This window comes from Dipodomys merriami, unplaced genomic scaffold (genome assembly GCF_024711535.1).
Source record: "Dipodomys merriami isolate MVZ:Mamm:240054 unplaced genomic scaffold, mDipMer1.0.p SCAF_27, whole genome shotgun sequence".
NCBI lineage: Eukaryota > Metazoa > Chordata > Mammalia > Rodentia > Heteromyidae > Dipodomys > Dipodomys merriami.
This window is the reverse complement of record NW_027204159.1, coordinates 15,935,010-15,960,838: the sequence shown is the minus strand read 5'-3', so window position 1 is coordinate 15,960,838 and position 25,829 is coordinate 15,935,010. Positions and strand designations below refer to the sequence as shown.

General features: G+C 42.3%; 1 long non-coding RNA gene across 2 annotated transcripts; it reads left to right on the top strand.

Moving 5' to 3' along the window:
• Positions 1-25,515, top strand: LOC138837324 (uncharacterized). Of its 2 annotated transcripts, XR_011375301.1 has the most exons (6): positions 1-239; positions 9,471-9,583; positions 21,891-22,065; positions 24,127-24,255; positions 24,413-24,499; positions 25,435-25,515. It is a non-coding gene; the product is annotated as an uncharacterized lncRNA (long non-coding RNA). The 2 variants fall into 2 exon arrangements; XR_011375302.1 differs by lacking the exon at positions 9,471-9,583.
• Positions 25,516-25,829: the final 314 nt, after the last annotated feature.

The window sequence follows — 25,829 nt, the reverse complement described above, 5'->3', positions numbered from 1 at the left end:
TCCTCGCTGATGCTGCAAAAGATTTCATGCCTTTTTTCTCCCTAAGTGATTCCTCCTTTGGAGAAACTGTGGGGGAGGGCCCAGCAAGATCTTGAAAAGCTTAATGTTGAGCTACTCTTGTATCTGATGACTTGGAAAACTGTGTGATTAGGGAGTCCATGGCAGAGAGCCTAGGACTGGAAGTCAAGACATTTGGACTTCAATTCTGGCTTTGCCACTACCTGGCTGGGCAGTCTTGGGTAAGTTTCTTTATCTTTCTGGGTCTCAGTGTTCTCTCTATGATCTCTTTCTGTCCTGCCACACCTTGACCCCTGAAGAAAGAAACCTCCCAGTTTGTTTGAAATGTACTCATCACCTTACTTATGTAACTGTTACAATAAAGTTAAATTAAAAAAGAAAAAAAGAAAGACACCTCCCAGGATATGGCCACATCCACTTCAATTTGTGTGGTTATATAGCTCTGATATGGAGGTTACATTCCTTTCTCATGTTCCTCCTCTTTGAGGGCTATTGGAATGTACCCCCAAAAGTGGGCATGCTTGAGAATGTCTCAACTAATTGTGGAGGTGCATGGTATGTTGAAAAGCGAGTATTGCATAAACATTAAAAACCCAGACTCTGGAGTTAGGTAGACAGCCTTTCTTTTCAATCCCAGTCTAATGAATCACTGTAATTCATTGATTAGCAAATACATGTCAGGTGCTGATTTTGCGCCAGGCCCTTCACGCCAAGCCTTTTGTGCATATATGGTTATATTTTAGCCTCACAGTCCCAGTGAGGCAAGTATGAATTTTATTTGCATCTCACAGATGAGGAAACTGAAACTAGGAAGGGTGATGCGATTTACCCAGGGTAACAAAGCTTGCAAGTGGCGAATCTGGGGCTTGAACCAGGATGACTGACTCCAAAGCTATGTTCATCCTATGTTCTGCTGTCTCCAAGATCTTACTTCATTTAATTCTCATTCACAGAAGTACAACGTAGACACAATTGTCCATATTGATAGCATCACTGGGCAAAGGTCAATGGTGGAGCTTGGATGGTGCTGCTCAGTCCTCAAACCTGTACCATTGACCCTCTGTTTCAAACCTCAGTTGGTCATCCCACATTATGGCTCAGCGAGCATGTATGCTTCTGTAGGAGGGAGGGAACAGCATACACTTTACAGTGTAGTAGGAAAAGCCCTGAAATACAGACCACAACAGCTTAGCTGTGGTCCTGTTGTTCGTCATTGGTCATGACCTTGGATATTTGCACTCTCAACCTTGCTTTCCTCACAAGGATGGTTATTCTAAGAATCAACTGAGAATGTGGCTGGGAAAGGACTTTATTCATTAGAAAGTGATCAAAGCAGCAGCATTATTATTGAAGTCTACTCCTCTGATTTTATTTTTCACCTAGCTGGGCAGTACATGGCACATTGCCCTCAAGATTCTTGAGATGTACAGTGTCATAGTCCAAGCCCTGCTGTCCCATGATGAAGCAGCACCAGGTGACACTCACAACTGCCAACTCTCACCTGACTCACTTCAGAGATGCCCTATTGGCAATGTGAGGCGTCACAATGGCGGCCACTGCGCCATGGCGTTGTTCCAGAATGGCTGGAATGTGATGTTCCTGAACAGATTCAGGCATGAGAAGAGAGTAGAGAGCATTTGTAAACTGACAGCCTGGGGCTTTGAAGAGGCCGGGGGAGATGTGGCTCATCTTCTATGCTCTTGTTTTGAAAGCAGGGGTGTAGTCACTCTGTGCTCCTCTCCCTGATCTTATCACCCTTTGGGAAGCTTGCAATCCCACACAGCTGTGGACTGCCTCACCCCTGCTTGGGCTTCACACTCTCTGTCATTTCATCAGCGTCCTTTTGGGCCAGAGAGGGAAGCCGAAAGTGCAGAGGGATTAAACAACTCAACAAGATCTGTCCCACGTATGTTTTTCTGTTCCCTTTGACCCAGTCTTGCTAAAATGGCACAGGCTAAGGTTTTTATTCCCTTATGGGTTTTGTTTGTATTTGTTTAGAGGTTCAAACTTGGAGTGAGAACATTCTTATACTCCAACAGAGTCCAGAGTCTGCCAGAGAGATGTCAGGAGGACAGAGAGACTGAGGTATAAACAATGGTTCTCTTGGGGTGGAGCCTTCTCATCTTGATCTTCTCTCCATTCAGTATGCAAGTATTGACATCCTCTGTGTCAATGACCATTAGTCATTAGAGAATCACCTGCTTGGGTTGGCACAACAGGAGTATTTGTCATGGATACGAAGGAGGAAAACTTCCCAAGGTGCTCAGAGGACACACCATTGATGGAAATGGCCCTGTCAGGTGTGTTGAAGACCTGAGTTCCAGTCACAGCCGTGCCATTGGCTTCCCTGTGAAATTGGAAAAATTGTTTGGTAGCATATTTTATAAAGGAGGCATGGGCTGGGATATCCAAAGTCCAACAAGGCTAACCAACTATGCCAGGTGGCCCAAGACTTTCCTGGTGAATATTCAACATGTCACATCCAGAAATCCTTGCATCCAAAGGAAAGCTTTGCTTCCTAATTATTCTAGAAACTTCTCTCTGTGGGGCTGGGAAGGTGGCTCAGTGGTAGAGCGCTTGCCTTGCATGTCTGAGGCCCTGGGTTCGATTCCTCAGCACCACATAACCAGAAAAAAAAAGCCAGAAGTGGCGCTGTGGCTCAAGTGGGAGAGTGCTAGCCTTGAGCTGAAGAGCTGAGGGACAGCACCCGGGCCCAGAATTCAGGCCCATAACCGGACCCCCCCCCCCAAAAAAAGAAACTTCTCTCTGTGTTCTCAATCTCTTTCCCCTTTGTGTTGTAGAATATGTTCATCTGGGTTAAAAAAACATCATTGTATAACTCCTTTTGCTGAAAGGTTGTGGGAAGAAATGACACTCAATCCATTCTGACCTTCCACTGTGCAACACAGACCCAACTAGAACAGATTGGGTCCCAAGTCATTCTGGCTCACTCCTCCCTGTCCCTAGTAACCCCATGTTGAACTGGACTTCTGTCTACAGAAACCTCAGCTTCAGCTTTTCCCCCCTTAGAGTGATGTCAGTGACTTTAGCAACTGGAGGATGGCCAGCTTCTCCTTTTTTTTTTTTTTTTTTCTGTTGGTGGTGGGCTTGGCCTCTGGGCCTGGGCGCTGTCCTTCAGCTCTTCAGCTCAAGGCTAATGCTCAACCACTTGAGCCGCAGCACCACTTCTGGTTTTCTGGTGTTTAATTGGAGATAAGAGTCTCACAAACTTTCCTGCACAGGCTGGCTTTGAACCTCGACCCTCAGATCTTAGCCTCTTGAGTAGCTAGGATTACAGGCATGAGCCACAGGCACCTGGCTGGCCAGCTTCTCTTTTGATTCTCACTTTTGGACCAAGGATAGTGATTCCTTGGCTCATTTATTTGATCAGTTTCAGCCTCATCCAATTTCTTTCTTTCTTTCTTTCTTTGGTTGGTCGTGGGGCCTGAACTCTGGGCCTGGGCACTGTCCCTCAGCTCTTCAGCTCGAGGCTAGCGCTCTACCACTTGAGCCACAGCACCACTTCCGCCTCATCCAATTTCTTATGGCTATTACAGGTAAAATTGCTTTGGGTGATGTTGGGGATGCCAGTTGGTTTTTCATTCTGAGAGGAATCCCTCAAGTGTTTGGGGATTGAGAATATTCAGCATTTCCAAGAAAAGGCAGCATGCAAACAGAGTTGTATGATCTCTGCTTCTCCATTTACCTTCAACACCCATGGAGACTATTTCACCAACTCCCTGCCTGTTCTGTCCTTGGTGTGCTCTCTCCTTGTTTACTTCTGTTGCTTCCTGAACACAAGGGCTGGCATCAGGCACTGTGCTGAAGGTTGGAGAAACAGAAGTTAGCTCCAGCTCATATGGTTCTCTGGTCGTGTGGCAGCCAGGCAGACCTACATACAAACAGCTGCCTTATGGTTTGACATGGGTTGTAACACATTTGCAAGCTGTGCAGATGAAAGGAGAGGTTGATTCCTTATGCCTGAGGTGACATCTGGGCTGGATCTGAAGATGAGGAGAAGTGACAGGTGGAGTATGGGCAGGAGGAAGCTGACATGCCAGCTTTCTTCTTTTGTCATATTCTGTGAGTGACCCTGCGGGTGGCAGTGGGTCAGAGATTGCTGGGCAAGAGGCCAAACAGGCAAAGTCAGGAGCCTGCCAGGCCGAAGGAACATGGGCACACCCAAGTGACCATTTCCTATTTCCCAGAGCAGAAGAGGGCCCAGAACACACCCCTTCCTTTCCTTCTCATTGCTAAGCATGCCTGCCTCTTCCCTGACCAAGTCTAAGTTCTGCCCTGACTCTGCTCTGGTCCTTCATCAATCAGACAGGGTCACTCTTGACTTTCCATGTACTCTGCCCTCCACACTCCCTTTTCCAGATTTCCAACTCTCATTATGGTTCAAATCCCAGACAGCTCCCACCTGGTTATTTGCAAGACCCTCTTCATTAGTCCTTAAGGTTCAGGAGGTTTGTCCATCCCACTCCATCTTGTGTGTCCTTCCTGGTGAATCTCTAAAGGTGTGTTGACTCATGAAATGGTTCTAAAGCCTTTGCAAGCATGTGTCCTCAGACTTCATTGTCTGTGACGTTTGAACAGAGCCATGTTCAAATCCCACGAACCCTAGTTTCTTCCAAAGTGCACCTGAAACCCCCCAGAGCAGGGCTGCCAACATGCTCTGTTCAGCAGCACCCTTCTGTGCATGTTTGTCTGTGATACACTTATCACATGCACCCACAAAAAGTTGAACTTTCATAGTAACATTCATTTTTATGATCTCTTGCAGATGTGACTGTTTATTGCAGGGGAGGGGCAGTACTCAGGGCCTGGGCACTGTCCCTTAGCCTTTTCACTTAAGGCTGACCACTTGAGCCACAGCGCCACTTCTGGCTTTTTGCTTGTTAATTTGAAGTCAGAGTCTCATGGACTTTTCTGCCCTGACTGTCTTTGGTCCTAGATTCTGAGATCTCAGCCTGCTGAGTAGCTTGAATTACAGGTATGATCATGCCACTGTTGCCCAGTGTGACTTATTTTTTTTTTTACAAACAACAACAAAAAGCATCTCATCCTTCACAGATCACTGAAGAAGCACAACCCAGGGTATCTCATTCACAATCAAGCCTGGCCACTTTCCTTGACTCCCTGAAGCTCTGACAGGTCCTGGAGCTGCTTTCTTGGGTTTTGCTTTTGTTTTGCTTTTTTTTGAAATCCATCCATGCTGACAGCTCTTCCTGAGTATTCATGTGAGAAACAGCTCACTTTACAAACATACTCCAATTTAGAACATCTTCCCTTCTGACATTGAATTGGGACTCAAGTTTTAAATCACTTTACCTTCTTCCTCTAAAACCTTCCCCCCCCCCAATTTAGCTTAGTAAATTTTTCTAGAAAAAAATTAGCTGAGCAGTAGTGGCTTATACCTGTAATTCTAGCTACTGAGGCTGAGATCTGAGGATCATGGTTTGAAGCCACTGTAGGCAACAAAGTCTGTGAGAAACTTGTCTTCAATTAACCAAAAAAAAAAAAATCTGGAAACAGAGGTGTGTCTCAAGTGATAGAGCATAAGCCCTGAATGAAAAAGCCAAGCGAATGCATGAGGCTCTGATTTCAAGCTCTAGTATTGGCACAAATAAATTAAAAATCAACTTTACTGAAATATGCACTGCATATAATAATGCAACTAATTTTACTGCATTTAGCTGTATTTGACCAAAGCATATATGAGAGAGATACCATCTCACTTAACATATAGGACAATTGCCTCACCCTAAAAGGTCTTTGTGTCTTGCTCTTAATCTGTTCCCCTATTCCAGCTACAGGCAACAACTGATATTTTCTGTTACTATAGACTGGTTTGGTTGCTTCCAGGTTCATGTGTCTGGCACCATCCAGAATGCTCTTCTTTACCTCTGGCTGCTTTCACTGGTGTAGTTGTTCTGAGATTCAGCCACCATTGCATGTATCCATACATATTTAAATCCTCCAAGTTACAGAGATGTGTTCCATTGCACGTAGCACATGCTGTTTATTCATTCTCCCGTTGATAGACATCTGTCTGGGATATTTCCAGCTTTGGGTTACTTGAATAAATCTCTGAACATTCATGTACAGATCTTTGTTTGGACAAATGTTCTCATTTCTCTTGGGTAAACACCTAGTAGAATTGTTAGGTCATCGGGTGGAGATTATATTTAACTCCATAAGGAACCAATAGACTACAGTGCTTTGATGATAATCACATGATTTCTAATTGGACCCCAGTTCCAGCTGCTCTGCAGAGTGGCTTGGCTGTTCATCGAATTGCATTTCACATGGATTATTTTTCTCCCTTACAGCTGCAGCACAAGCGATGTTAGGATCTGTTGTGAACTACATAGCAGGTCACTGTGATTTAAAAATATTAAGAATTATTTTAAAATATTTGTGAAAGTTTTGCCTTAGGAAAAAAATATATATATCCTGTAAAAACAAGAAAACTGCAGGGAGGGGTAGGGTTCAGTGGGATGAAGGGAGAATGATGATAGGGGTGACATCAGTCAAGATGCATTCTACTCATAAACTGATTTGCTGAATGGTAATACCTGTGTGCAACTATTTAAAGATAATAAAAAGATAACGCAATATAAAAGATTAAAGAACCTTCAAAGCAATGAAGTAAAAGAAGAAAATGAGCACGTACTTATAAAACACACATTTCCATTCACTTCCATGTCATATCTTGATCCATAGCTGCATTCTCCAGGGAGCTATGGATCAAGATATGACATGGAAGTGAATGGGACAGTGAGTTGGACTCCGTACAGAAAGCATAGAGCCCATGCATATTATGGTACCTTCACTAGCATCTAGAACCCAGGTTCCTTCCAGCTTTTTATCCACAATCCCCAGGGATGGCCCATGCCTTCCCATCTAGGATAGAAATCTAACCATTACCTCTATGGTCTAGAGAGCAGCGAGAAGAGGGAAGAAAGTATACGCCCCTTCCCCGAAGGATGCACCACAGGAGTTGACTTTACTCTTTTTGCTTAAATCCCTTTGGTAAGAACTTAGACCCATGGCCAAGTGGACCAGTGTAATCAAGGGAAGACAGTTACTTCCCAACCTAATTTGAGTGCCACTTGGATAGAAGAAGTGTGGGTAGTGGGGGACAAGAACATTTTCTACCATATTAGCCATGGTTGTTGTGCTGATAGGAGACATTTACAAAGGAAAAATGGGTATTTTGGTATTTGGTTGAATACTAATAAAAGCTTGTATGTGACGTTGAAAAATAGGCTGAGAATTTAGCTTTTCATCCTGACATTCAAGTTCTCCACAACCTGGACACATCCACTTTTTTAAACTTTCCATCCCTGAGGATTTCCATACATAAAAGTGTTTTGTTTGTTTGTTTTTGCCAAATGTTGCAAAATCTTAACTTTCTTCCATTGTTGTCGCTTGTTATTCTGGCCCTTTTACTTAGAAATCTTTGGGGGTTCCTGGAACATGGCTCATTTCCCAGCTTGGAGTTTTTGCTACCTCGTCTCTCTGGGATGTATTTCCCTCAGAAGTTTTTTATATAGTTCTCTCCTTTCTGCCACTCAGATCTTAGTTCAGCTATGGAATGCTCAGGGAAGTCTTCTCAGATCAACTTTCCATTACTGCCTCATACTTATATTGTTACAAAACTTCCACATTACCCTGATTTATTTTCTTCTAGTATTAATCCCTAACTCCAAGATTATACCGTGTTGAATTTTATGTGGAGTTATCTACCTAATTCTGCATTTTCTCACAAGAAGGTTCTAGAAAAGCCCCAAACTCTCAGCCTGCTCAGAGTTGCAGCCTCAGCTCCATTGCTTAAATTCAGAAATGACCAAATAACCTTATTTTTTCTGTCTCTAGATTTACTCATGCTTTAAGGCCAATCAACATTGCCAACTTAGCTCAGGGAGTTGGTTTTTAAGGAAGAATATTAGCATAAACTAATAAAATAGTGTAAAGTAATGACTAATAAACCAGTGCAAACAGAGTTTTCATTGTAAAATTTACAAGATATATATAATGTACTTTGATCAAATCCACCCCAACTACATCAAATATGTTTTAATCCCTTTCCCCAATTTGATCAGGGCTGATTTCCTTTCATTCAAGGTGAAGCTTAAATTTTACTTCCTTAGAAAGACCATCCTTTTTGATCCCTTAGCAAGCATGTGTTCCTATTACTTTATCAGAGAATTTCAGTCTTTTTCTTCAGAATATTCCTCGCTATTTTAAATCCTATATTTGTTTTCATCTTTCTCTCTCTCTTTCCTCCTTGTTCCTTGTCTTTCCCCTTTTCCTTCCCTTTCTCCTTCTCCTTTTCATTCCTCCCTCCCCCCCCAGTTCTCCCTCTCTCCCTTGCCCTCTCTCTGTGTCCCTCTCTCACTCTCATTCTCTCCCTTGTTCTGTCTCCTCACTAGATGTCAAACTAAAGAGGTGGGTGGAGAGTTGGTCTGCCTGGCTCACTAGATAGCATGCCCAGCATGATATCTGTATTAGCAGGGGTCTCAGAGGCTTGTGGGTAATCCAATGCATGCCCAATATATTCTGTCTGTATTGGTCATAGATGAAGATTAGTGATCCTCTCTATTATCATCAGCTTTTTTTGTCTTCTAAAATTCAGCAACTATGTGCTTATCTCACTCTTTTCTGGTCCTTAGAAACAGAGACCAGTTCCCTCTTTATACCTCTCTACACCACCGTACTGAATTTCTTTAGACTGATTTTACTGAGTATATGTATTTAGTCCAGGAATGTATTCACATTACAATAAAACTGGATTCTGTGATCAAGAGCATTTGCTTAGGACTAGGATACATTTAAGCAGTTTTGCTTTGAATCATAGAATTTTATAAGCATTTAAAAATGCTACTGCAGACCACATGTCCAAGAGAGGTGATGAAGTTGTCAGAATTTCCCAAACTTATCTGGACATTAAAACTGTTATTCTAGTTGGGTGCTGGTGGCTCACGCTGGTCATTTGTGCTACTTAGGAGGCTGAGATCTGAGGATGACCGTTCAAAACCATCCTGGGCAGACAAATCTAAGATTTATCTCCAGTTAACTAGCAAAAAGCTGGAAGTGGGGCTGTGGCTTAAGTGCCTCTCAGCCTTGGGAGGAAAGTAAGAACATGAGGCTCTGAGTTGAAATCTCAGTAAAGAAACTTATTGCTCTCAGGGACTCATTTATCCGTAGTGTTCCATGGTATATATTCGATTTCCCTCAATTTCTTCATTTTCTCTTGTACTTTCTAAATTTCTTCCTCATTTTTCATCTATCAGCTTCCACTCCTTTAAAAGTCCTTGGTAAGTGATCTCAAGATAGAACCTTGTTTTAAGAGAGAAGGGTGCAGGTATAATTGTAAACCCTAGATTGTGTCATATATAACCCCATGAAAGCACACATCTCTGGGTTTTATCTTTTCCTTGCAGGATTTAGGAAATGGAGCAATAAATTATGACTTTCCCTATTTCTGGTTTGGAAGATGGAATTGGCCATCAGTCTGAAGATGTGGGAAGGATCTTGGGCTTTTCCACCATCAGAGGTAAAGTAAAAAGGGCTGAGTTCACTCTGCAAATCTTCCTCAGTGTTGACCTCTGACCTCCTAAGAAAAGCAAGTACCTAACTCTCCCATTGAAATGCAGGCCTCTGGCCTAACTTAGGAGGAGTTTCCTGGCTTCCTGGCCTCATATAATATTATTGGCAGTGGTGGTAATAGGACAAACAAACAACCAAACAAAATCAGACAATAAAACTTCACCTCAATTTACCAAGAGAGCCCCACCAAGCGTTGAGAAGATTCATTCCAAAATAACAGAACCAAGTGTAACTGAGAGATACCATTGTACAGGTGGCAACATTGAGGTCAAGTTGAGCAATTGCCTGGCCAAGATCACATGATTAGGGCTGAGGCTTAGCAGGGGCCAGCATCTGCTTTCTGAGTCATATGGTGGTACCCCTTTAATTTCATCAATCTGTCTCAGTAAAGGATATTTTTAGTACATTGTACTTATTAAATATAGTTTTATGTTCTCTGACCCTGACTTCAAAGCTTGTGAGCCAAATATTTTATATCCCTCTGAGAAGCATAAATTAAATAGTTTCTTCTATGTGTCCTAATTGATCTTGCAGCTTTGTTTGGAGGCTCAATTCAGACATTGGTAAAAGAGTCTCATAAAATAACCATCACACTAGGTGAAGATGGCAGGATTACCATTATGGTGATCCCTTTGGGTGAGCAGGGACGGCCTTCAAAGTGGCCAGAAAATCTAAGGCTTTACAACCTTCTTCTTTTGTAAGTGTAGACACTGAGGCCCAGAAGGCAGTGGGCAGAGCACCCTTGGGTGGCATCAGGAGTTAGTTATCTGCAGTGGCAGGTGTAAAACTTGGATTCTATTTCTCCTAGAGTGCTCTATTTCCCCCGGCTACACCTTTCAGCCTGCTTCGAGCACCAGGTCCCAAATGAAGCAGCTTCGTCTAAACTTGTTTTGGTCATGATGGGGCCAAGCACAGATGAAATGGAATCCCACAGGAGTTAGGAAATGCTATCCTTGGAGCCAGTGGCTAAGACATTAGGCCCCTGCTTGGAAAGAGAGAACTGAAGCCTTATTTATCTGGGACTTGGCTTGAGGCATACTTCCCCAAGCAGCACCCCGACCTGATGCACACAACACCCTTGTTGGTTGGTGAATATTTCTGCATGCCACCAGCAAGCCTCCCAGCTGGGCAGACAGTGAACTCCCAGAGAGCCGCTGGCAACAAGCAGCTAGCTCTGCAGTTCTGCCAACACAGCACTGTGCCACTGAGTCCGGGTGTCTCTCCGCTCTGCTGTAGAGGCCTGGCTGAAGCTAGTGCAGAAGAGCAGAAGGGAAATCTGGCAAGGCTTTCATAAAACAGAGAAATCAGCTCAAGGAAGTGAAGTGTTTCTTGTCCTTAAGAGTCCCAGAGTTAATGACATCTGGGAGATGTTTCAGGCTGCTCAGCTATGTGTGCCAATAAAGAAACAGTCAATGAAGGGTGAGTGATTGGACAGTGACAATCCAACATGGTATTTGGTAGGGGGAGTTACAGGGTACTATGTTTTTGGTATCATGGAAGAGATATTTAACTTAGGGTGGAGCTAAAAAGAGGGAAGCCACTTATAGACTCTTCCAAAATGCAGCATGGGAGTTAAGAACCATGTGTTATGTAGGAATCCTGTGAGCCTTGGGTTGGTAGGAGCATTCTAGATGGTAACACTGTATGCGCAATGTGGCACTGACAAGGAGAGAGGGATCTGGAAGACATCCAGGTGTGGCTGGAGTGGGAAGACATGAAACTGGGGGCCTTGATACAACAGGCTCTCCAGCAGCCATGTGAGCAGTGCAGAGGCTTGGATGCTTGAGGGGGGCGCTGCAGAAGTGTGAGTACATGCTGACTGGAAGGAGAGATGGGGTGCAGGATTAGCTGACCTTGAAATGACCTAGAAGAACTGACTGTGAGGTAGCTGCTGCCAGCCAGGTAGGAGAAAGAAATCCTTTTGTCTCTTGTCTCCCTTGCCAGCTTCCATCAGGTCCACAGAATCTGAAGATTCTTTTTTTAAAACATTAATTTCAGGATCACTGCTCAAGCCAACTCTGCGGCCTTGTGGCCAGGATCTTATTTAATTTGGAGAGGAAAAGGTTAGGATTTAGAGCCTCTTGTATATCTGGGCCAATTGTTCTTCTCCTCTCCTGTCCTCCCCTTCTCTCACCCTCCACTTCCTTCCTCACTCTCCTCTCCTCCCCCTTCCTCATCTCTTTCTCTGTTCCTTCTCTTCTACCTGGACTGGATATTCCATCTAAATATAGACACAGAGAAAAATGTGTCACAGATTAGCGTTTTTAAAAAAATTATTGGTACTTTCAATTTCATGCTTTTGATTTCAATTTGTAATTTCAGTAGTGTGGTGTAATTCTCCATCTTGTCATTTATTTCTTTAAAAGTATGAATCACAGGTGTTTTTCTTCTAAGTCTATTTCTGATCATTCTGATATTAAGAATACCTTTAATTGGTTTCCATAGCCTATTTTTGCTCTTGGTTCTATTTCTTGGTATTCAAGATATTCTGGAACATCACATTTTTCTTTATATGCAGGCATTAGGGTCCTTCGATTAGCTGGTTCAAGGTTAGATTTCTGCCCTTGCTAGGCTTGTTTTACTTCAGTTCCTTGCTATAGAATAACCCTCCAGGGATTCAGAGCAAGAACTGTGGGTATTTATCAGGACCCTCTCTGCCTTGGTTGTTTCTGCTCTTGGTTTCTAAAACCATGACCCTACTAAGCCTCTACTGAGCTCTTTAAGTACTTACTTCTTGGCCTTTGGCTTCTTGTGGTGACAGCTTAAGATTTAGCAAAGCTCCAAAGGGGGAAAAGAGGGAGGAGGGGCTCACTTCTCCCTCAAGTCCTAGCTGCGATGTGTTTGCTTCAAATAGACCTTGAAAATTTTTATCTATTTGTTCTAGTGGATGTTTCTTACATACTGAGTGGAATCATAGGCCATTCAATCTGGGTGGCCAGGGGACAGCTACTGCCATGGGAAATTCACAGGGCTCTCAGGAAGCTTTCAGAGCAGTTACCCCTGGGATTTTTTTTTGGGGGTGGTGATGGATTGCTGGTTTTGATCCCAGATTCCCTAGAACTTTGCTATGTCACTCTTGTCCTTAGTTTAAGGGTCCTCAGTGCCAGGGGCAGGTGAGAAGAGGGAGCAGGTAGGGATTATGAGATAGTATTATTCTCATGTGGCATGTTTGGAAGCTGTAGGGGGTTGTTTCTTTTTTCCTTTTCTTTCTTTCTTTCTTTCTTTCTTTCTTTCTTTCTTTCTTTCTTTCTTTCTTTCTTTCTTTCTTTCTTTCTTTCTTTCTTCCTTCCTTCCTTCCTTCCTTCCTTCCTTCCTTTCTTTCTTTCTTTTCTTTCTTTCTTTCTTTCTTCTCTTTTCTCTTCTTCCTCCTGCTCCTCCTCCTCCTCCTCCCCCTCCTCCTCCTCCTCTCCCTCCTCCTCGTCCTCCTCCTCCACCTTCTCCTCCTCCTCTTCCTCCTCCTTCTCCTTCTCCTTCTCCTCTTCTTTTTCCTACTCCTCTTTCTTCTTTTTTTGCTAAATTACTGGGAAGAACCTACTAGGGCCAAGGACACTGGCATTGGGAATGGTTCTGCAAGCGTAATTGATTACTTCCCCAAATATTTTTCCATTAAGGACAATGGAGCTCCTTCTACATGCGCTCTGATTCTACTCACTCTTACCTTCTCAAGGGCTTCCCTCCCTCCTCATTTCTCTTTCTCCCTCCTAGGTCCTCATTTTCCCCCTCCTATGTCCTCACTTTCCCCTGCTTCATTAAGTCAACCCACAAGTATTAGAACAAGCACACGTGTGTGAACTGAAGGCAGTACACATAACCCAGAACTTGATTTTGCCCCCTCATCTAGCTTACCATCTCCATTTGTTATCTTCTCTAGAAAAAAAAATTTCTTGATAGGGTCAGCTGTAATCTTTCTCTCCTTCCTCATTTCACTTTACTCTTCTACCCACTGTGGGTAGGATCATCAGGGTACTGCGCCCACTATTCTACCAAGCACAGCCCTTGACATATTGCTAAATTCAAACCAGTCACTTTCCTTCTCTCATCTTACCTGGCCCCATAGGAGTATTTTTTGAAGGGAATTCCTTTCCTTTTTTCTTTTGGCATATTTTTATTATATTTAAGTAGCTGCACAAAGGACTTTCCATTCAGCAAAACAGATGAATATAATGTATCTTGATCAATGTCCTCCCCCCTTTCAACATTCTCTCTCATCCCTCCCCACCCACCCCTCCCCTCACTTTTATTACTTTTGTAGGATATACATTGAATTTTTGGCTTCATTCTCTCCCCTTCTCTTCATTTGTCTATTCTCTCCCTTTGACCCTACCCTACTCCTTTCAAGTATCCATTTCCTGGTGTGTATTTTGCCGAACTATGATGTTGCCTTTCTGAGAAATTTCAGTTAAACATTTGTGTACCAGCCAATATATTTACTTATGCACTTTTAACCTAATTCTAGCTTCCACATATGAGGGAAAACATGCAACCTTTGTAATGGATGAATAGTCTCATGTGTTAGAAACACTTTCTTCTCTTGCATGCTATGACTTCCTGGTTATTTCTTCTTAGGGTCTCTGCTGCCTGCCCCTACCCTCTCTCCTCCTCCCTCCCTCTCTCTCTCTCTCTCTCTCTCTCTCTCTCTCTCTCTCTCTCTCTCTCTCTCTCTCTCTCTCTCTCTCTCTCTCTCTCTCCTCCCTCTCAGGTCTCTGTTATCTTCTCTATCCTCCTTCTTCATCTAAGTGACCTCAGTTGGCTCATTGTAATTATCATCCATATGTAAAGATTCCAAAAATTAACCCCAGTTATATCTTCTTCCCTGAATACCATTTATATCCAATAGGGGTACTCAACTTCCTCTGTACATCTAAATGATCATCGTGAATTTAATCTGACACAATGGATATCCTTATAGCTACCTCTCTACTTCCTTCTGCTCTTTCCTATTGTTTTACATTCCGTAAGTTATTTGATTCAAATGTTTCTGATGTGTTCTCTTACTCTATTTCTCTATATCTGACCCATAAAGAAATCCCTCCCAATGATGCCTTTCATGCATCCAGTTTTCCCTAATCCATGCCACTGCGATCTCTTGCCTGGATTGAGGCATTATGTATCTAACAGATTTCCCTGCTCCCATGGTTTCTCTGCTGTATGTAACTCACTCTTGTTATAGCAGGTGGGGTGACAGCATCAAAACCCAGCCAGGTCCTTTGCTCAAAGCTGATGGATTACTTCTCAACCTATAGGCCACACTTCTTCCTGTGATTTAGTAAGCCCTGCATGTTATGGCTCTGGCTAGCCAATCCTGCTTCAACTTGAATATACTCTGTCTCTCTGGCCCACTCCCTCACCATGCTGACCAAGTACTGGTCCTCAAACAAGGCAAGATCCTCTCCAGTGCCTTGATACTTGCTTCCTTCTGCCTCAAACCCTCTTCTTTGTCATGTGGATGGCCACTTTCCATTTCCATTCAAAGTCACCATTTTCAGAGAGGCTTTTTCTAAAATAGCCACCCAGTCACTCACCATTGTATTTTAATTTTCTACAGATCATTTATTATTGTTGGTGTGTTTTCATTATTCACTTTACTTATTCATTTTCTTAGGGTCATTCTCTGCAACTTGCATATTGACAACAGAGAAGTATGCACTTGTCTATTCATTTCCTACTGTATAGTTAGTGTCTAAAGGAGTGCCTGACACACAGTAGGGTTTTGACACATATTTGTAATAAATTGGTGTGTGTGTGTGTGTGTGTGTGTGTGTGTGTGTGTGTGTGTGTGTGTGAATACTGGAACTTAAACCCAGGGCCTCTTGTTCTTGCTTGGTTTTGTCACTCAAGGCTAGTTCTCTATCACTTGAGCCACACCTCCTCTTCCATCTTTTTGCTAGTTAATTGAAGATAAGGGTCTCATGGATTTTTCTCCCTCAGCTGGCTTTGAGTCAGGATCCTCAGATTTCAGCCTCTTGAGTGGCCAGGATTACATAAATTGGATATTTGTAATAAGAGCTCTAGGTGATGTAAACCTTTAATTCCAATTGACAATAAATCATTTATCAAATAATATATTTAAAAATGAGAGACACCACTAAAGCTTGTCATTATTGTATCCTCTATCACCATAGATTAGATTTTTCAGTTTCTGAAATACCTGTAAATGAATATAAACTTGAATTGTTTTGTCTTGTGCCAGTGCTGGGAACTGAACTCAGGGCCTAGACACTGTCCTTGAGCTTTTTTTTTTTTTTTTTTTTTTTTTTTTTTTTTTTTTTTTGCTCAAGGCCAACCCTTTATCACTTGATAGCTACACTTCTGACTTTTTTGGAAGGTGTATAAGTAGAAATAAAAGTCTCATGTATATTCATGCTTGGGCTGGCTTTGAACCCCAATCCTCATATTTGAGCCTCCTGAGTAGCTAGGATTACAATTGTGAACCATCAGCTTCTGGCTTTGAGATAGCTTTTTTTGTCGGTTGTGGGGCTTGAGCTCTGGGCCTGGGCGCTGCCCTCAGCTCTTCAGCTCAATGTTAGCTCTATCACTTGAGCCACAGCGCCACTTCCGGTTTTCTGGTGGTTTATTGGAGATAAGAGTCTCACGGAATTTCCTGCCCAGGCTGGCTTTGAACCTCAGTCCTCAGATCTCAGCCACCTGAGTAGCGAGGATTACAGAAATGAGCCACTGGCGCCCAGCTGAGAGAGTCTTTTATATCTAGCTCTTTTACTTAAGTTATGTCCATGAAATCCATTCGTCTGGTTTCATGTTATAATAGTGCATATTTTAAAATTTTTAGTGTTATGTGCTATTTGTGTTTGAATCTCTTTCTATATGTGTTATATTATATCATATAAAATACATGTATTCATTCTAAAAATTAGAAGTAAGGTAAGATGGTGAGGATGATGGAGCATAGTGGCTTACCAAATGCATTCTGTAGAAGTTTCCCTTCCTTCCAAGGAAGTGGGACTTCAGCATCCCTTCTTCCTGCTAGCCTCTTCTCACTTTGCCTATTTTATAGACTGACCTCAAGGTCTTTGGTCAGACTGGCTTTGGAAAAAAGGTGTTCCTGTGGTTACAAAGAATATTCTTTTTTTGAGGTTTGCATTTCTTTTATTAATTTAATTTTATTGTAAAGATGCTATACAGATGGGTTACAGTTACATGAGTTAGGTAATGAGTACATTTCTTGTTGAGCATTGTTACCCTCTCCTTCCTCCCACCTCCTTCTCCCCTCCCCCCCAAGTTGTAAAGTTCATTTCCAGTATAGTGTCTTGTGGGTATCATTGTTACAATAGATCATCCTATGTCCTTGTTTTTTGTTTTTGCCGGTCATGGGTCTTGAACTCTGGGCCTGGGCCCTGCCCCTCAGCTCTTCAGCTCAAGGCTAGTGCTCTACCACTTGAGCCACAGCACCACTTCTGGTTTCCTGAGTGATTTATTGGAGATAAGAGTCTCACAGACTTTCTTGCCCAGGCTGGCTTTGAACCTCTGTTCTCAGATCTCAGCCTCCTGAGTAGTTAGGATTATAGGCGTGAGCCACCAGTGCCCGACTGTTTCAGTGCTTTGTTATTCCCCTTCCCCTCTCTAAATTAGACAAATGTATATACAAGATGCAGGGCACCAAAATCAAGTACAGTGACAACAAAGGGAAGAACATACAAAGGGAACCAAAAAAATCATGTAGTACATGAAAACCAACAGCAACAAAGAAAGACCTCTTGTGTCAAAGAATGTTCTTAAACCCATTCATGGATGTCAGATATCAGATGTTGAGTTCTGCTGTCTCCAAGTCATATGGCAGCATAACAGAGTTAATTATTTTGAGTCTATCTCCACAAGTTCATAAATGTGATAACCACAATACTGTTAGTCTGAATGAGTTCCTACATGTAAAATGCTGATCCCAGTTTTTGACCAGCAATCACATTTCAAACAATGGTAGTTGCTCTTTCTATTACCCTTTTCTGTGTCTTCTGTGCTCAGAGTTCTTTCTACTCTGATCCCACCCAGGATCCCACTATGCTGGGGACCCTGCTCTGGAAACTGGATGCTCACTCCTACCAGCAGGATGAACGATCCTACCTCGTTGGGTCTCCTGTCCTGCCCCCCTCCTGTGCACTGGAAATAAACCAACCCAAACTGGAATGCCTGAGATGCAGCTGCTTCTTCTCTAGCCAGACCACATTCTACTAAGATAAGAGAGCAGGAAAGAGAAGCAGCTCAGCTAAGCTTGTATCCCATGAACCTAATATTTCAGATTGTGAACCCAGTAGGGTCCTCTACAAAACCTGTAGATAGACACTGAGCTTGAGTTTCGTTGTTAATTCCATTAAAGGCTGACTTTGGCCACATTAGTGTTTCATTAGCACAGGGGCCCTGGATTCCCTGACCTCCTTTATCCCTGCTAAGAATTTCATGGGTGGAGTGGAATAGTATGTCTCTGCCAACATGCAGCAAGGGAGGATAGGAAAGCTGGCTAAGACTACTCAAGACCCCGACATGATGCTAGAGGGTGAAACTTGTCTGGTGATATCTCTCCTGATCATCATGATCCATAGGGAGATCTTGGAAGTATGTGAAGTCATGGAGAGCCATGACCCCAGTGGTATTCCTGAGTTGCTAGAGAAGCAATAGCAAGTGTCATTCTCAGCTGTTCTGGTGTTTGCTTCATTGCTTGTCTTGGAAAACCTTTCATCTCTCCCTGCCTTCTTTCGCTTGTTTGGTTCAAGTAAACAATCTGGTGAGGTCGTGCCATCACAAGGCAAGACACATTGGTGTGCTCCACTTTTTTTTTCAGGCTCACTTTAAACACTCTTATACTTACTGCTAATGACCCTGGGCCTCTCTCCATGATGGTAGTGGGGGTGGGGGTAGCAACGCTGAAGAATTATGCTGTTTATAAGAACAGTTTCCCGTGTGTATCTCATAGACATTGTGTTTTATTTGGGGTCTGGTTGGGAGGGCCATGATAAGGTTTGAACTGGACATTTAAACAATGTGTCTGTTGTGTCTGAGACAATACTCTGTGTTAACCCCTCAATAAATGACCGAGTCGATGTTTAAATCCAGGATTACACTTCAGTGACAATCTACTTATTCACGTGACATATACACAGGGCAAGTCTGAATCCTGGCTCCACCACTTCTAGTTCTGGGAACTTAGGCAAGCTTTTATGTCCTCTAGAATCCTTTGTAAATCATAGATAAAAGATGCTAGCTCATCGTTTCTGTAAATATTAAATGAGATACTTCATAGAAATGTTTATGCTCACAACATAACCTCAACACTCTACATATGCTAACAACTGAGGAAACAGGAAAAAGAAAAATAGGAGCCAGGTGCTGGTGGCTCATATCTATAATCTTAGAGACAGAAGAGCCTAAGATCTGAGGATCGTGTTTCAAAGCCTGTCTGGGCAGGAAAGTCCATAATACTCATACCTCCAATTAACCAGCAAAAAACCCCATAGAAATGGGGCTGTGGCTCAAGTGGTAAAGTGCCAGCCTTGAGGAAAAATACTAAGGGACTGCACAAAGGTCCTGTCTTCAAGGACATGCACATGTGCACGTGCACACACACACACACACACATATACAGAAAAATAGTAGGTGAGAACTGAGCTTAGTTTCTTAACTCCACTACAAAATACACCAAATGTCAATAAACTATGAAAAAAGGCTTTTTAAAATTTGGCTGGCTTATTACATTGTTTTCCTTGAGCATGTGCTTGAACACAAGGCTCCCCATGTTCTCTAATACAAGGCCACCAAACATTCTGGACCATGGACTTTATCAGGGAAAGTTCTCTCACAACATATGTGCATTTATGTACTTACAATTAAATTCATACACTAGCAAACTATTAACTATATTATACGGCATAACTATAATTTCATGTTAGCAATGATGGAAACAAATATGAATGTTAGTATTATTTTCCTCTCCTTGGAAACTCCTGTGCTGGTCTTGAGTAGGACTGAGATCTTGAGGAAGGCCCACTTGAGCAGCTCCTTGATGCAAGGACCAAATGAGTAGCTCCTTACTAAAGCAGTTATGGAGGTTTCACTGTGCTGATCAGGAATGCACATTGACAAGCAATCATATATGCCCTTAAAAGATAAGTCTTGGGAAAACAGGAAGTTCTGGAAGTTACAGTTTAATGATAATACACAGAACTATAATTTGAAAGGTCTATGTATCATATTCCATTGAACGCACAAAATCAGAACAAGAAGAAAGAGCAACGTCCCTGAGGGAGGGTTTCCCAGAAGAAGTGATGCTTGGTATGGTTCTAAAAGACAAATATTCAACACACAGACAAAGTAGGAAGAGTGTTTGAACTAAAAGCACAGCTTGCACAGTCAGCACCCTGTGTGTCATGTGGGATGTTTGAGGTGGCTGATATGGTTAGATTATGTACAGGGGGGAAAGGGGGAGGAGGCCAGGGTGATATAGATAAGGTGGCCAACTGTCAGATCACAGGGCCATATGCTTTGTTACAGATTATCACAGAGACTCAAGATGGAGCTGGGCACTGGTAGTTAACACCTATAATCCTAGCCACTCAGAAGGCTGAGATCTGAGGGTCCTTGTTTGAAGAGATTCTTATCCACCATTGACTAGCAAAAAGACAAAGTAGGGGTGTGGGTAGAGTACCTGCCTTGAGCCAAAAAAGCTAAGCAAGAGTGTGGGGTCCTGAGTTCAAACCTCACTACTGGCATTGAAAATAAAACAGAACAAGATGAAGGATCCATGGAATGTGAAAGGCAGAAGAGTGATGGAAGATGTGCAGGTTAGAAGGACACTTAGGATTACTCCTAAGAAGGAAAGTTGTGAGGTATGAAGCTGGAGGTTGGAGTCTCCTAAGACTCTACGAAAGAAGGGAAGTGAAATAGAAAGGACAGTGATTCATAAGAAGTGAAGAAATAAAAAGTTAGGAGTCCACCTGGCACATGCACAGTCCTTCTACTCCTTGCGTTCTATTAATTTTACTGAAAATCAAGTGAAGCAATTTGTTCCTGAAGGGCAATGAGACTTCATTAGGGATCAAGTCAAGGGTGTGAAGACATCAGTGCCTAAAGTCACATAGTAATCACTCAGAGGTAATAATCCCCAGTCCCAGCAGCACGATTCCAGGGACTATCAGATCACTAAGGCCTATGCAACCCCTCAGCTTCCCTAGAGTTTGTGCATGTGGAACAGGGGCTCCTTGTGCTTATCAGATTAACCCGAAGCCCAGAACTGGCATCTGTTCATGAGTGAAGACCACCGGTTTCTTGGTTAATTTAGTCCCTCCCATTCTGGGAATACAGGATTTGGAGATCCACATATCTACTTGTTTCACTCACTTTCTATGTCCAGTTGTCTTCCTAACTTTGTTTATTTTTATCATTTAGCAAAGTACAGAAAATATAGAAAAGAAAACACAACTGTAAGTGAAATGTTGTAAAGATTCCACTCTTGTGACCCATTGTAACAATGAGATGTACAAGATACTGTTGAAAACGAACTTTACAACTTTGCAGGGGGAGGGGGGATTGAGGGGGGGGCAGGAAAGGGATGGTAGGGGAAAAACAAAGGAGGGGGTAATAATGCTCCATAGGAAATGGATTCATTAACCTTACTAATGTAACTGAAACCCCTCTGTACAGGATCTTTACAATAAAAATATAAATATATATTTTAAAACATTTAGCTGAGCGTTGATGGGTGATACTTACAATCTGAGATACTCAGGAGGCTGTCATCTGAGGACTATGGTTCAAAGCTAGAATCCGTGAGAATCTTGTCTCCAATTAACCAGGAAAAAAAGCCAGATTAGCAATTGTGGTTCATGTGGTAGAGCACTAGCCTTGAAACGAGAGAATTCAAGTCTCTGAGTTCAAGCCCTAGTATTCACACATACGGGGAGGGGAGAGAGAGAGAGAGAGAGAGAGAGAGAGAGAGAGAGAGAGAGAGAGAGAGAGAGAGAGAGAGAGAGAGAGAGAGAGAGAGAGAGAGAGGGAGAGAGGGAGAGGGAGAGGGAGGGAGGGAGAGAGAGAGAGAGAGAGAGAGAGAGAGAGAGAGAGAGAGAGAGAGAGAGAGAGAAGATTATCAGCACATTGGAAGTGGCACTGTGGCTTAAAGTGATAGAATGCTAACCTTGATCAAAAAAGCTCAGAGATAGTGCCCAGGCCCTGAGTTCAAGTCCCATGCTCAAGAAAAGAAATTACTAGTTCTTGCAGCAATTCAGCTATTCCTAAAATTCTATCTCTTCCAGAAAGGACAATTTTCCTTCACATCTTCCCAGGATAAACACTCAGCTATCAGGACTCACTGGCTCCGGTGCTTGCATGTGTGAAAAGTCGTGACAGCTTTGTTTTCATGGAACTTTTGTTTAATGGTGGCCGCGTTCCTATCAGTAATGACATGATTTGTTTTGAAGCTCCTGGAAGGTAGGCATCATGTTTCTCTGACTCACAATTCTTTATATTCTTAGAAAACAGGAAACAGATGTCCTCAGGATCAACTGAAGTGCAGATGAATTGTAATAGGCAGAAGGTACAGTATGAACAAAGCAGGGGCTGGGTGTGTTCCTTGCTGTCCAGTGGGCAGGACTTGGGTCTCATCAGGCCATGACCTGGGAAATATTTCTGGTGAGAGGAGACAGAGTTTGTAGTGGAAGCACACAGGGCAGCAAGGTGGAGTATTGGTGCACAATTATTAGGGGCTGGCTTCTCTGGGAGCCGTTCTATTTATCCATGCAGCGATGGCAAAGTGGGTCCATCCCAGTTCCATAGTAAGTGACTCTTAGCATGGTGTAGCCAAGTAGTTAGTTTCTCCAGCTTTTGGGGCAAATAGACAAGGCTTCATTTCCTTGTTTTATCCCTTTAAAAATTGTATAACCCATAGTCAGTTACTTTATCTCTCTTTCTCTCACCCCCCCGCCCGCCCCGTGTGTGTGTGTGTGTGTGTGTGTGTGTGTGTGTGTGTGTGTGTGTGTGTGTGTGTGTGTGTGTGTGTGTGTATCTTTAAGTATCTTTCTGTGTATGTCAGGCTGGCCTAAAGCATGATCCTCCTGTCTCAGGCTCTTGGAGTTCTGGGATTACAGGAGTGGACCACCATGCTTAGCTCCATAAAGAGGTTTTGATAGTATCAATGATATAAGGCATACAATATTTTTGGCTATAGCCAGCAGATAATTAACTAAATTATCCAGACAATACTGAGAATAGGAGGCATTACAGTGGAATGGTTAGAGTCCTGGCTTTGCAATTAGATCATTCTTGAGTTTAAAGACTAATTTTATTGTGTATGAGCTGTGAGGCTTGAGCAAGTGATTTTCTGGGTTTTCTCATCTCATGTGATTGTTTTAATAAGAGAAAATACTTAAAATGTGCTCTCCAGGGCTTACGCTTATAACATGCTTAATTAATAAAATTTGAGGTTTTGGTAGCTCAATGGTAAAGTGTGCACTTAGCATGAGCAAGGAAGGCCCTGTGTCCAATGCCCAGCATGAAAAACAAATTTGTGTTTTAGAGACAAATATTGAAAATGATTGTGGTTCTTCTTCAGAGAATAACCTATAGACAAACATAATTTGAATATAGCGAACCCAAAGAAGCTGATATTGTGGGTGGTAGTTCTTAAATGCATGGAAAAATTGGATTTTTCCCACTGGTAATGACAAGGCATTGAATAAGGTGAAAGTTTCTAAGAAAGATAACTCTAGTATATAATATATAAGACATTGGAGGGAAGGCACACTGGAAAGTGACAGGCTTAGCCAAACATCCCATCCATCCATCCATCCATCCACCCACCCACCCATCCATCCATCCATCCATCCATCCATCCATCCATCCATCCATCCTATTGTTTATCTAATAATTGTTGAGGACTTTTTTACTAGGCACTCTTGGTGAGAATGAGGAAAAAGACAGATAAATAAGATCTAAAGTGCAGCAAGTACTAGACTAGAGAAGCACACCAATGGTGTATCTAGCTCAGATTTTTGGAGTGGACCAAAAAGCAGTGATGAGATCCACAGGATAAAGGAAGTGAAGAGCATTTCAGGCAAAAGATAAATCAAGTGCAAAGGATACATAGGCCAGAGAGAAGGATGAGTGGAAGACTTAGACATTGAGTCTTCACGATGGTGGTTAGGAGAACTAGACTAGAGTGATGGCCCTGGGGATGGGAAAGAAGGGATAGACGGGCATGTTGTGGTGGTGGTGAAAGCTATGAAGGATGAATGCATTATCATAGATGACTCGATGTTGGTCAATCTTTATTTTAGATTGCCTTCTATTTCTTGTGGGTATCTGTGGGATTTTGTGGTGTCAAGTTTGTTTAGTTGGGAACTATGCAGAGGAGGAACTTGTGGTAGTGACTCTCTCAAGGTCATTGTGGTCAAATGCAGTGACTGCTCATTCTAGCCTCAAAATCTTATCTCATTTGTATTACCAAAAGAGTTTTATGCAGTTAAGCATGGTGGCACACTCCTGTAATTTCAGAACTCAAGAGGTTGAGACAAGAGGATCCTAAGCTTGAGTCCTGCCTGGATTATATAGAGGGACTCTGTTTCAAAAAATATACATGAAGAGGTGAAGTAACTGACTATAGGTCAATCCAACCTATAGCTGGTAGGTTCCAACTCTTCCAGCTCTTCCTCTTGATAAGCAGTATCTCTGTTTTTCTCTGTTTTTTTTTTTTTTCAAAACGGGTTTTGTGAGCCCATTTTTATGGTTGTGTGTATTTAACTTTTCAACTTTACAATGACTCCTTTTCTTACCCTTCCAGAATTCCGGTTCCTTATTCTCTTATTACATAGCAATCACAGTGGATCTGCCCCTGACTGAATCTGACTAGCACAAGGCTCGTAAACTTGTAAGTAGCTTGGATTTCACTGATCCTTGAATATTTCTGGTATGTCTAGGAAGCCAAGAAAGAACTGATATTGTTTCTTTCCCCTGAGGAGAGATATACATCACCATCTCATTTAATCCAGGACCAAATAAAGATATTTATTTGAGCCTCTGACTACTCTCCTTTCCTTTACAAAGTAGATCAAAACATAGGAAATGATAAAGCAGATGACTAAGCAATCACATAAAAGAGGAGAGAAGACAGAATGTTCTAAGAGGGAACAGGATGTGCAAAGATCCAGGGGCCACAACCTCCTTGTCTACCTTACTTAAGCTTGTTATGACGATTAAGTGAGCTAATGAATAGGACAGTGGTAGGAAGTGGTGTACATGTGAAATAAAATTAGAAAGACTATTTATAATAGAAGAAGGACTTGTTTTTTCTATTCAATCCTCTGGAATATTCAACTTACCTTCAAGCTTCAGCCTTCAGAAAACAAAATTTCAGAGGACAAGGTAGGTGTCAGTGGCTTACCTTTGTAATCTTAGGAGGCCGAGATCTGACGATCAAGGTTTGAAACAAGCTCAGGCAGACAAATCTGAGAAACTCTTATCTCCAATTAACTATCAAAAGCCAGATGTGGAGGTATGGCTCAAATGGTATACCCCTGGTTATGAGGGGGGAAAAGCTAAGCATGAACACCAGACCCTGAGTTCAAGCCCTAGTACTGAAACAACAGCAACAATAACAACAACAACAAAAGAATTTCAAAGAACATATGTGGTTGGTGCCAGCAGGGCCTAGAGCAGTTGGCTCAGAGAATAGCATTGTCTGCTACTAAAGGAAAGGCACTGAGCATACTGACAGACCAGTGTGCTCTCTTTCCATGACTTAACATTTCTGAAGTGCAAGTGCACGGTCAAACATCCAAATTATTTTTATCTTTACTTCTGTAGACCCTTTCAGTTTATTTTTCTCCCCTGGATGGATGAAGCAAGTCACCCTTAAGAATCCTGACTCTAGAATTTACCATGTAAAGGTGAGCAAATAATTTCAACTCTCTGAATCTCCATTTTCACATCCCCAAAATGAGAATAATGAGCTATGGAGTTATGGTGGGAAATTCAATTAGTGATAGATGTTGTTTTTAGACAAATACTTAATGCATGAGTGATCAGAAGAAAATGTTAGCTGGCATCATTACATCAAATAGCATTGATTTTGTTTTTGTTATTTTGTAGAATCTGAGTTAATTAATTGTAGCTTACTCAGCATCCGAAACAAATGTTAGATTTTTTCATAATTTTTATTTTCGGCATGTCCTCCTTATAGAAATCAGGTGATTTGCAAG